Source organism: Macrotis lagotis, chromosome 1, assembly GCF_037893015.1.
Source record: "Macrotis lagotis isolate mMagLag1 chromosome 1, bilby.v1.9.chrom.fasta, whole genome shotgun sequence".
Classification (NCBI taxonomy): Eukaryota; Metazoa; Chordata; class Mammalia; order Peramelemorphia; family Peramelidae; genus Macrotis; species Macrotis lagotis.
In genome coordinates, this window is record NC_133658.1 from 806,799,632 (window position 1) to 806,812,706 (window position 13,075).

At 42.0% G+C, this 13,075-nt stretch overlaps 1 protein-coding gene across 7 annotated transcripts in view; it reads right to left on the reverse strand.

Moving 5' to 3' along the window:
* Window positions 1-13,075, reverse strand: part of TENM4 (teneurin transmembrane protein 4) — a 1,252,272-nt gene that overhangs the window by 1,218,936 nt on the left and 20,261 nt on the right. For 5 of the 7 annotated variants that reach the window (XM_074217000.1, XM_074216995.1, XM_074216998.1 and 2 more), the window contains exon 1: window positions 2,952-3,565. The exons of 1 other annotated variant lie outside the window; for it this stretch is intronic. The gene's annotated coding sequence lies outside the window, so the exon portion shown is untranslated. Of the gene's footprint in view, window positions 1-2,033; window positions 2,080-2,951; window positions 3,566-13,075 lie in introns of those variants that run through there. One more of the 7 variants, XM_074216996.1, reaches the window with a different exon arrangement.

The window sequence follows — 13,075 nt, forward strand, 5'->3', positions numbered from 1 at the left end:
GAAAGGGGGGCGCTCGATGGGATTCTGTTGCTAACATGCCAGGACTCTTGCCTCCTCCCCTGAGGCTCCCCCGTCTCTGCCCCTATGAGCCCTGTGAGAAACAGGTTGCAGGTTGAGTTCCCCACCCTCCACGGAAGTCAAAGCTTCCCTCCCAAGATTCTTGGCATCTCGCATCTCCCTCCCTCCAGGCCCAGTTCCCTTCCTCCCCCTTGTAGCAAATCCAGTCTCCCCAGCGCAGATAAATAGCCTTTGAGCAGACACCCCTGGTGTTTGAGCAGCAGCAGCAGAGATGCTAGGCTGTGGGCTGGGTGGCTGAAAGCAAAGGTATAGCCAACATGTCCTGTTAGGGGAACCTTTAACCAAGGTCAATGGCCTTAGAGCACCTAGTGATTTCTGAGGCATGAGTACTGGCTTCAGCATTGCATTGTTAAGGATCATGGCAGCAGCAGGAAGTCCTAATGGCCCTGAACAGGCAGACTGAGCAAGGATTTATCCTACACCATGTAATAGACTTAGATGGATCTGGGATCTAAGAAGGGGGGCAGGGAAAGGGATAGAGTTGCTGGCAGTCCGAGACCTGCCAAAATACTAATGGCACCTATATAAGGCAGGTTGAAGGGAATGGGGGGGGGGGGGGGCAACAGGACATTCAGGATGACTTGCCCAGACATAAATGTTCTGCAACATACTATCTGGATACAGACGCTTATTCTTCACTGGAGGTTGGGAAATACAAAACACAAAATACTCCACTACTGTGATTTTTCTACCCATGCCTATAAAAGTGTCTTTGGGCAGAGATCCCAAAGGTGAGACAGCTGGATCAAGAAGCACCAAAGGAATAAATTGAGTTGAGGGAAATTTTGGTTCCCTAGAAGAGAAGGGAGATCAAGTCATTCCCCTATCCCCCCCCCCAATTAGTCAAGAAAATCAGTATGATTGCCCTATCTTTGCCCACTGGACACTTGGGCACATAAGGTCATGCCCACTTATTCAGAGTGAAATATTAAGGATGAATCCAGATGCTTATTTGAAGTGTAGGTAGGTGACCAAATAGTAGAGATAATTTCAGATCATGAGAAATGCATTTGAGTTCAAGAAAAAGGTGGGAGAGGAAAGTAATGGGCTTAGGGGAGAGAGTGCGATGCTCTGGTTTCTTTATCGTTGATCTCCATTGCAGAACTCAAACTCCCCCCTTTCCCAGAACACTATTTCCAGAGTTATCCCTTGAAAACTTGAAGTTTTGACAGCCCTCCCCCCAGCACACATACACACACTGTCTTTCCACTCTATTCCTCTAAGCACTGTTCACAGACCTCCCAGCCCCAATCTTTAGAACAGTGATCTAGGAGCTCTGCCAGGCCCAGTTCATAGAAGGCTGTCTATGGGCAGTGCCAGCTTCAAATTCCCCTTCTCAGGACTTCGGGTCCTGTGGAGAGACAACCTTCCTTCCTTAAATGCAGTTCTCATTAGGTGAGGTTATGAGTTTCTTTTTGATTTATATTAAGGGGGGGTGGAGAAAATCGTCAGGGGTCCCGTTCCATATGAGAGTTTGAATATTTCTGTTGATCAGAGATGAAGCTTACATAATTCCTATCTATTCAGCAAGTAAGAGTTAGGGTGTAGCACACACACCCTCCCCAGTACTTCCTACACCTCTACCTTCTCACATATCTATATGGCGACCTTTTTCACTTGTTCAAACTTGCAGCATATAAACACCCAGATTTTACACAGGACTGGGGGTTCAATGCATATTGATGGAGGTTTCCACACTGGGAGCTATTTACTTAGGTTGCTGAAAATAGTTTCAGACCTATCCAAGTATCGAGTCAGCATGAAGCCATTTAAGAAATCTCCTACAAGTCTTGCCCTAAGAGAGGAGCCAGTTTTCAAAGTTGGATATGAACGCATTTCCAGTACTTTCCAACATCACCCAAAGGGGAACAGGACGGTGGGGGGGGGGGGAGAGTAAAAGGAAGCACACGGGGCTCCAAAGAGGAGATGAAGCCACCGCATCCTGGACCACTCACTAGTTGAATTCCGTGAATTCGCATCCAAGGGCTTCCAGATTTCTCCCTGAGTATCTCTCTCCCGAACCAACCTTCCAGACGCAGCCAAGTGCCCTCTGAGTCGCTGTTCCCCAATTTATACAGGCTGCATTTTAGAAGCGGTAAGAAAAGAACTGAGGCAGGATCCGCACATTTCCAGCCAGAGCACATTTTCTAAAGCTGAAGCGGGGAGAGGGGGAGCGCTTAAAGCTCCACAGAGAACCCACCGAGAACCCCACCAGGACTTCCACGCAGATGTAAACAGGCTGGGTGCCAGAGTAAGGAGAGGATGGCGCCGAGAGCTGAAGGAGAACGCAATCGGGGAGTCCCACCCTCACCCCCGGCTCCTCTCTCCTCTTCCCTTCTCCACCCTCGTCCTCCAAAGCCGATCCCCCAGAAATCGCAGGGAGGAAGGCTGGTGGCCACGGATGCGGCTGCACCGCTGGGAGCCCCGTCCTCGCCCGGCTCTCTCCCCGAGGCTGCGAGGGAGAGGGAGCCGGGTCCCTCCGGCAGGACCGGGGCTCCGAGGCCGGACTCCTCTCCCCCTCCACTCCCCCAGCCCCGGGCTCTCCCCCCGCCACCCCTCTGCTCCGGAGCCCGGGCTGCCGCTTCCGAGCCCGGGCCGACCCTGCGCGGGGAGCCCGGCTCGGGAGGCAGCCCGGCCGGCCCGGAGCCTCGGATGGCAGCGCCAGCGAGCGGGCGAGCCGCTCCAGGAGAGCCTTGCTGCATAAAAAGGCGTGGGGAGGGGATGGAGGGGGCGGGGGGCAGATCCATATTCAAGATCTGCCCGAGAGCCGGGCGCCCGGCGCCGGGGAGGGGGAGCGCCCGGCGGGCAGACCCGGCCGGGCGGCCAGCACACGAAAGCCGCCTTCCCGACCCGCCGCAGCCCGGCCGGCTTACCGTGTCCGCGGGCTCCGGGGGCCAAAGGCGAGCCGGGCGGAAGCCAAGTGTGCGCGCCCCTCTTCCTCCCAGACGCGCCGGCTCCTCGTCGCCCCGATCCCAAACTGGGCAACTACAGGGGGGTCCGGGCTCCCGTCCTCCCGTCCTCCCGGGCGGGCTCCGCCGTGACAAGAGGGGCGCGGGGGAGCGGAGGAAAAGCCCGGCTCTCGCAGACACACGCCCGAGAGGCCGGTCCAGGTTTCTCCCGGCGAAGTGTTCCTGGTAGGACTGCTGGCCCACATGAAACAGCTGCAATCCTGAGGCTTGGGCTCGGGGTAGATTTTTTTAATAGCTTCCCTTCTCTTCTTCCCCTCCCTCCCCCCGTCTCTCTCTTACACACATACACAGAGAGGGCGAGCTAGCAACACACACACACACACACACACATACACACACATACACACACGCACACACACTCACACACATACACACACACACACGCAGGTTACATGAATGGAAGGCGGGAGCCAATCCTACAATGCTTTGGAAAGAGAAAGGCACATGCATTCTAAACGGGTCTGCACCACTGAGGCGGCGGAGGGGGAGTTAGCGGAGAGCCCAGGTGATGGTTTTAATCTCCCATGTCTGAGTGAAACACTACCAGCAGGCAGCTCTCTCTCTCTCTCTCTCTCTCTCTCTCTCTCTCTCTCTCTCTCTCTCTCTCTCTCTCTTGCTCTCCCCTCCTCCACACACACACACACACACACACATACACAGATAGAAGCCGGGATTATTCCTCACTTTACAACATTTTGGGGGGCTGTCTTACACCCGCTTCCTGCTGCTACTGCTGTTGCTGCATCTTTGCCAGATGTAATTAACAGCTGGGAACTTTGATTCCATCCTCAGGGCGGGCACCGTGGGAGATGCCCAAAGACATGTGGCCTTCCTGGGATCATCAGCATCTCCTGCAAACCATGGTAACAGCCCCTGACTCATGATAAAAACCAGCAGCATGTTTTTAAAAATTTAAATTTTAAATTAAAGTTAGATTAATAATATATGAAATTTTTTTTCCTGCTTCTTATGTTTTGATCTCGAATACTAGTGCAACAGGGAGCATCATGGTGTGGGAGGAGCAAAAGAGTCAGGAGACCTGAAATCTAGACATGGCTCTGCCACTAACTAGTAGCTTGAATTTTGTCGAGTCATTCCTTTTCTCTCAACCTCGGTTTCCTTAAGCAGAGGACAGAATGCTGCCTTTGGCTTCAGGAAGACTTAGGTTCAAATCCTGCCTCTCATACAGCAGCTGAGTGACATGGGAGAGTGTATCTCAACCTCTCGATTACCCAGGTAACTCTAAAATGTTACCCCCTTAAGTAACTGCTCTGCATAGGTGGAGGGGGTTTTCACAAAGGAAATTCCTGAAAAGAAGAAATAGACTCTAAACTTCTAGTAGCTACTTCACAGGATAGATAGAAGGCTCAAAGGAAATATAATATAATGTATATATACAGATGCAAATGTATAAATATATACATAAATATGTGTATATATATTATATATCTATATATATATATATAGAGATATAGATATATATATGAACAGTTGCAAACTTTAAACTACTATATCAGGATTGGAACAGGAGATTGAGATGCCTGGTGAGATGCCAGCTCTAGGGTGAAGTCTTTTATTTTCTTTTAAGACATCACTGAAAGCTCTATAAAGAACTTTCTTCTGAAGTATTCAGGTGAAGGGGATCAGAATCTGTGGTTCTTTCCATTTCTAAACTTAGGATTATTTATTTATTTATTTTTGAATTTTACAATTTTTCCCCTAATCTCGCTTCCCTCTCTCATCCCCACCTCAACCAAAGGCAATCTGACAGTCTAAATTTAGGATTCTTTGGTGCTAATGTCAGAACTAGACCAGATCTTACAGATCATTCAAGGAAACCCTCAGGTTGAGGCTCAGGAGAGTTACTGAACTCAGAGTTCTGTCTCTGATACAAAATGACTCTATGATCATGAAGTAATAGCAATAGCAGCAGCAGCAACAATAACCACTACAACCAATAATATTTATGCAGTGTTCATCATTATAAGACCTCTATGAAAATATTATCTAATTTGATCATCACAACAACCCTGTAATATACAATTATTAGCTCCATTTTACAGATTTGAAAACTGAGGCAGAGGTGAAGTGTCTTGCCCTGGGTCACACCACTATTAAATATCTAAGGCCAGATAGGAATTCAAGTCTTTCTGACTCCAGACTTGGCACTATATGTCTCATTCCCCAAAGACAATTTTCTTTTTTTTTTCTTTTAAATTTTTTGCAAGGCAAATGGGATTAAGTGGCTTGCCCAAAGCCACACAGCTAGGTAATTATTAGCTGTCTGAGCTGGATTTGAACTCAGGTACTCCTGACTCCAGGGCCAGTGCTCTATCCACAGTGCCACCTAGCCTCCCTCAAGACAATTTTTGACACAAATAATTTAAAGATCAAGCATTTTATCTGCATTGGTCAAGGTTGTTTCTATAGGGGAGAAAGTCCAGAATGATGAGGAAGAAGAAAGGTAATAAGTGCAATCATAATGAATAAAGTGTTCTAACTTGGACACTTACTGGCTATGTGGTTTTGGATGATTTCATATAATCTCTCTGAATCTTAGTAGGATTTAGGGAGGTAAATATTTTAAACCCTAAAATAGTTTTTGATTTACAATGATTATTATTATGTTATTGTTGAAAAAAAGTAAGTTATTGCTGCAGATAAGGCAACTGAGGTCCTAGAATATTTCTCACTATCTAATTTTGTATGTGGTAATGTTACTATTATATAAATAATAACGGCTGAATTTGGTTACAAAGCTCTTCAGAGACATTGCTTTATTTGAGCCTCACAAACAACTCTCTGAGGTAGGAACTCATTTTAAAGATGAGGATAAGGGCAGAGCACCAGCCTTAGAGTGGGGAGAAACTGAGTTCAAATATGACCTCAGACACTTGATACTTAACCAGCAGTGTGACCTTGGTTAAAACCCTTCACCCTATTGCCTTACAAAAAACAAAAAATAAAATAAAATAAAAATGAAGACTGAAGTTCAGAGAACATAAGTGATTGCCCCCACTCACATGGCTAGTAAGTGTAGGAGACAGGATTTGCAGGCCAGGATTTTGCTGACACCAGGTCCAGGTCCATTCTACCATCAAGGAACTTTGAACAGAATAAATTAAAACCAGTATAAATGATGTTTAAGGAACTAATTTTAGACACCAGTGCATTCCATGATAACATACAAACTGCCTGGTTTCTCAGATTGAAAGTATTTCAATTGTGAGTTTACTTCCCATCAGAATTCTGTATGATATAGGCTACACTTATACCTCTATCTACTGATACCCAACATAAAGCATATGGGTCCCTTGAAATTTCCCCAAATTGTAGTTCATGACATGGGATACTAGCTGTAAAAGGACCCACCACTGATGAAATTACCAAGTGACTCTGCAGAAATGGCTTATCTATGGCATCCCTCTGAGAACTTTAGATCAGAAATGCCAGTAGTGATTCCCTCTCTTCCTATCCTATCTTTAGCATTGTATCTGAATATCAGCATTTGGGATCATAACTTTGAAAGCACAATGAAAGTATGTCCCCAATTGGGGTGTGTCATCACAAAGAGCACAATTCTCATCTCTGCACTAAGGACAAGTTGATTAAGCAGGAAAACTCATCATTAATCTCTTAAATTGTATATATTAAATAATAAGTTCTATTTCCATGGGCATTATTGATTCCAACATATAATGCAAAACAGATTAAAGGCAAGGCAATTTTGGTCTTCAAAGTGCAGCTTTTAATTAGGAAATGTGTTTATTTGTAGAAATATTCCATATCAAAATTCAATAATAATTGTAAGAGCTTTTAAGAAATAGCAACTTCCAAAGAGTAGTCCTTTGAAAGCAATGCCAAGTAGGGCTCCATACAACATTAGTTTCATGAACTCATTATAGAGGATTTTTGAAAGATAATACTAAGCATAGCTTATGAAATTTTGACAATTGGAGAGGAGGTGAGATGCTACCATTTTTCCATATTTATTTTGTTGATAGAAAAGATATGTGGAAAGGTCTTTAGCTCAGACTTTGTACAGGGAAGAAACAAAAGCCCAGAAAAGAGAAATGATTTATCACTGGACTTAAAACTGGAAGGAAACAGTGACTGAATGACTTTATTTCACAGATAAAACAATTGGGATGCAAAAAGCTTCAAGAGCAGCACTGAGTTTTGAACTCATGTCCCTTTTCCACCTCAGTAAAATTTTTTTCTGAAAATTAGCATAGTTAGTAGTCTAATAATAACCACACTATACAATTTCTGTTGCTGTTCAGTCATTTTTCAGTCATGTCTGACTCTTTGTGACTAATCCCTTTTGGTGTTTTCTTGGTGGAGATACAGGAGTGATTTGCCATTTCCTTCTCCAGCTCATTTTACTGGTAAGGTAACTGAGGCAAACAGGCTTAAGTGACTTGCCCAGGGTCACACAACAAGGAAGTGCCAGAGGTAACATTTGAATTCAGAAAGATAAGGCTTGTTGTCTCCAGATCCAGTGTTCTATCCAGTAAACCACCCAGCTGCCCAAACCAATTACAATTACAATAGACGATTACATGGTACTTTTGAATGGTTCAAAATGCTTTCATATATGTTAATTCATTTGAGATGCATATTCTCTGTTGGATGTAAACAATGCAGGTTGTCTCTCTTTTATAATGAAGAAGTGAGGCATAAAGAGGATGTGATTTTCCTAAATTAATGCAAGAGGCTAGAGGGCAAGTCTTCTGACCTGTCATTGCCCCAGTTCTCTTGTACCTCCCTGCTTCACAGAGGATAAAAGGATAACCTATGCTGACTCTCCAGCAGATTCTCCAACTACCTGATAAACTCCCTATGCTCCTCTTCCAAAATCTTCATATCTCACTTTGTACTTTGTATATCTGGTTCGATGTATCATTTCTACTTTAGTAAGCTCCCTGGCATCAGGATTAATGCCATCTTTGCTTTTGCTTTTCCTTACCTCCTTTCTCACACAACCAGTGTGGCACTTAACTCAAGGGTGAATATGAATGCCTGTTGAATTAATTGATATAAGAGCATTTTGAAATATTCAAAAGTGGTTTCAGAAACAGCAGAACTTGAACCCAAGACTTCCAGTCTCTGATTCTCCATCCATTAGATGCATGGTCCCTCTCATGTAATCTTTCTAAGCTTCAGCATCATCATCTGCTATAGAATGCTTTCCAAAATTCTAATTCAGTCCAGTAATTTCATAGGACTAGGGAATTCCTGGTATGGAAACTCCATTCATTCAGGAAGATTATATATCACTTGTCCCTTAAAGCCTTTGATAATTTCCAAGTGTTGAGAGATCAAGTGACTTGCCTATGGTCATCCAACTATTATGTGTCTAAGCTTCACTTGCACCTGGGTCTTCACTCCAAGGCTGCCATGCCATTTTGCCCATAACAATGGTGATAGTGGTAGTAAGAACAGAAAGTTAAGAGTAATAACGTTAGGATAAGGTCACTAGAAAATGTACTAGGAAGGGGAAATATGATTTAAATCCTGTTTCTAACATTTACTAGCTAGGTGGTCATTGGTAAGATCTTTAAGATTCTTATTTTTACTTTCCTCATCTATAAAATGAGGACAATATCTTTTAAAAATCATTATTATTTCCTATCTTATATAAGTACTATGAGATCAACTATGATAAAATGTGTGAAATGTAAGTCTTAAAGGTTTGGGAGGGGGGAATAAATATTACTCCATGAAGGTAGTAGAGAAAAAGTAAGCCCAGGATAGAGACATTCACATCAATAGGACCCTGTATATGTATGAGGAGTGGAACTGGCTGAAGATCACAGCAAAACTTGGGTTGTTCTGGGAAGAATCAAAATCCTCTTGACACAAAAGCACCTTCTCCCTGAATGTCAGCATTCTAAAAGAGACTTATCTGTTCCATGCTAGGAGTGGCTCTATAATTTCATGATAAAGGGAATGCCAGCATTATCATCCCCATTTCACAGATGTTGATGTTGATGATGTCTAAAAAGGTTACATGAAAGGGGCCATGGGTCTAATAAATGGAGAGGCAGAGGTTGGAAATCCTAGGTTCAGATTCTCCTGTTTCTGAGAAACTTTTGAATATTTCAAAATATTCTCATATTTTATACTCAACCCTAGTTAATTTAGGAGTTCCTAGGAGTTAAAACATTGCTGGTCTAATTACTATAACTCTATGATACAGTATGGAATTGAGGCACAGAGAGGGGAAGAACATCCCTAAAGTGATGAACCTGATTCTAATGAAGTAATCTATGTTCTAGGGGCAGAGACCCACATTGATTTTATTAGAGATCTTTCATTATCTCATAGTTCTTAATTATCCCCATGTAAAATCATCAGATTCTAATGCGAATGCTATGAATCTAGTTCTATGTTTCACCCCCCCTTCGCAGTTCGACTCCCCTCAAACCCAATTCTTTTTTAGTTGATTTTGGTGTTAGGAAGACTTGAGTTCCAGTCATGCCATGTTACCCCAGGTGATTCATTAATTTCTCTAGATTCCTAGATCATTCTCTGAGAAAATAATCTACAGAGAAGGCAATGATTTGCTCAGGTAGAAGAAGTGCCTCAACAAAAGGTCTTTACACAAATGAAATCACACATGGGATCAAACAGAGGGGAAAAAGAGAAAAAGAGTCAGAGTGAGAGCTAAAGGAAGAGCAAGAGGCAAGGGAAGGAAGGAAGGAAGGAAGGAAGGAAGGAAGGAAGGAAAAAAAGAATAGAGGAAGGAGGAAGAACAGATAATACATCTTGCCCATCAAATCACTCTCCTTAGACATTTTTGGCAGTTCCTAAATTTGTATTAAATGTACTTGACTCAGCTATTAAGTGTCAGCAGAGTTGGCATATGAAGCCAAGTCTCTGAGTTCCAATACCATGGCCTTCTACTCCCCCAGACTAAAGGCAGCATTTAAAAATGATTTGATCTGTCTACCAGAAAGGCAATGGGATAGGCAGGACATAAGCTTGTTAGGCCTTATGCTTCTGGGAACAAGCAATGGGGCTGCTGATCAAATTAGATCTTGTCAGATCTGGTGTCAGGTTATATCTTTTCACTGATGCTTGCCCCCAGAAAATGGGAGAACAAAAATCAGGATCATCCCATTCATCAGGGCCGAAATCTGCTGTGGTCAAAGGTGTCTCACTGGTGAAATTCAAACCCAGAAGTCTACTTAGTTTTGTCAGGTCCCTCCCCCCCATCTTTTCAAACAGGAACTATGGCTGAGATTAAATCATGTTCTTCCTCCCTTGAGGAATAATTGAAAAGGTATGTTTTTTAAAATTATTCTGAAGTATCTCTTGCACCTGCTTAATACTATTTGGAGCTCTAAGAAAATGATTCATTTTCTTCTTAGTCCTGGTCCCTTTCAAATATTTGCAATTTCTTTTTTCTGTCTTTTTTGGTAATTGACTGGTCTTCCACAGGCATGGGTTTCCTTGTCCCTCTCAGTCTCTTTCTTCAGGATCATAAGCTCATTTGATTTAATACTTGAAGAGACTTTTGACATAATTTCAATCAATCAACAAGCATTTCAAAAGCACCTATTATGTGAGAGACATTCTGCTAAACATTAGGGAGACAAGAACAAAAAATAAAACAATCTTTAAATGGAGTTGTTTCCATCCTAATGGGGGAAACAATAAGCAGAAATGTAAATATAAATTACTCTTAATCATTGAATCCATGTTATCTCAGTTAAATTGAGACCTGTTAAAGGACCTTAGCTTAAAAAGGTCCAGGTTTCCCAAGGCATCTAGGGCCATCCCCAGTCATCCTAAGCCATATATAGCCACTGGACCCAGATGGCTCAAAGGAGAAAGTGAGGCTGGGGATTTTGCCCCTCACATAAATCCAATTCACTCGAATGTTATAGCATCACCAACCTTCATTCTTCAAGAATGAAGGACAAAAACAACAAATATAAACAGCATAAATATAAAGTGAATAGATTAAAATAGAAGCTAGTTACATATAAAGTAATTTGGGGAAAGAAGCACAAGGAATTGGGATCAGGAAAAGCTTAATGCAAAAGATAATATTTGAACTGTGTCTTAAAGAAAACTGAGGTTGGGCAAAAGTCACACAGATAACTAGTAGTGGAACCAGGATTCAGTTCCCTTTTCACAAGTTGCTTCTGATGATCATAGTCTCACAGGATGTTTGAATTCAGAGAGACCTTAAAGATCATGTATCCTGACTGTCTCTTTGTATAGACAAGAAACTGAGCCCCAGAGGAGTTAAATAAATTGTTTAAGGTCACATAGTTAATTAATGATGGTGGTAGAATAAGAATCCAGACTTCTTGCTTCTTGGTCTAGTGCTCATTAGTGTATATGCCTTACTTATATGATGAGTAACAGAAAAAAAAAACCAAAGGATTTGGGATCAAAGACCTCAGTTCAAATTTGACTCTGCTACTTACTATCTATGTGTCCATAACCAAGTTATTTCCATTCCCTACTGAGCTCTCTCATCTATAAAATGAGATGGTGGTGGAATAAATAACCTCTATGATTCCTTCTATCACCAAATCTTGTGATCCTCTATGATGCTCCATTAGACTAAATTCCATCATTTTCTCCTCAAAGTAATTCAATAAACTTTTAATAAGCACTTATTGTATGCAAAATCATGATGGGGAAGTCTGAATTTATCATTTCTGTGTCCTTCACCATAAGTCAGGGCCCTTCTTGTTCCTGGTAAGCACTTAATGCATGGTGAATACCAAAGGGAATGTCATTTTGCCTTTAGTTGGCATGTATAGTACTTCTACATGCATCTTGGCATGTGCTCTGAAATTCTAAATAGCAAAGACAAAATACCATGTGATACCATCATCACTGTCAAATCAAGACCATTGTTTCAGCCATTCAGAAACTTCTAGTCAACTCTCTGTGTTATTTTGTTGATGGAAAACCAAACAATTAGGGATGGACAAAGAGATGTGCTGTTCTTTAGAAGCTGATGATAGGGTCTCTGTGTATGTCCCTTTTCTTCTTTGTCTGTCTCCTTAAATTTGTCTCAGGCTTCACAGTGATTTAGCTTAAATGCTTTGGATGAAGCTTGCATTGAAAGAGACTGGACAAAATAAAATTGCCGTTTGGTGGACAACTGTCATACAGGCAACTCAGCATAATTAAAATGAGAGAGATATGATGCCATCTTCCCCATTCAAAGAACACAAAGGCCCTATCTGAAAAGATGTCAATCCATCCTTACAGAGCTCAGGGAAAAAATATTTTTAAATGATGGGAAAGGGAAGAAGACTTTATTAAGCACCTACCAGGTGAAAGGCATCATGCTAAGTACTTTAAAACCATCAGCTAATGCAAATTTGGAACTATGTACAAAAGAAATTAAAACTGTACATAACCTTTGATCTAGCAATAGCACTACTAGGTCTGCATCCCAAAGAGAGATGACATATATATATGTATATATATATATATATATACATATATATATGTATATATTATATATATGGTGGCTCTTTTGTAGTAGCAAAGAATTGGAAATTGAGGAGATGTCCATTAATTGTGGAATTGCTGAGCAAGCTATAGTACAGGAATATTAGGGAATACTATTAATCTGTACAGAATCATGAGCTGCCTGACTTCAGAAAAGCATAGGAAGACTTGCAGGAACTGATACTGAATGAAGTGAGCAGAACCAGGAGAATATTTGTACACACTAATAGCAATTTTGTGAGATAATCAGTTATGATGCTCACAATTTCTCTCAGTTAGTGATCAAAGACCATCCTCAGAGAACTGTTAAGGAAAATGCCATCCACATCCAGAAAAAAATTATGGATTTTAAATGCAGAGGAAAACATACTATGTTTAGTGTTAAAAAATCTTCTTTAATATTTCTTTAACTTTCTCATTTTTTCCTTGTTTCTAATTCTTCTTTTATAACATGGCTAATATGGAAATATGTCAAATACATTTGTATATGTACAACCTATTTCAGATTGTTGGTTGCCATGGGGGGGGTTGGAAGAGAG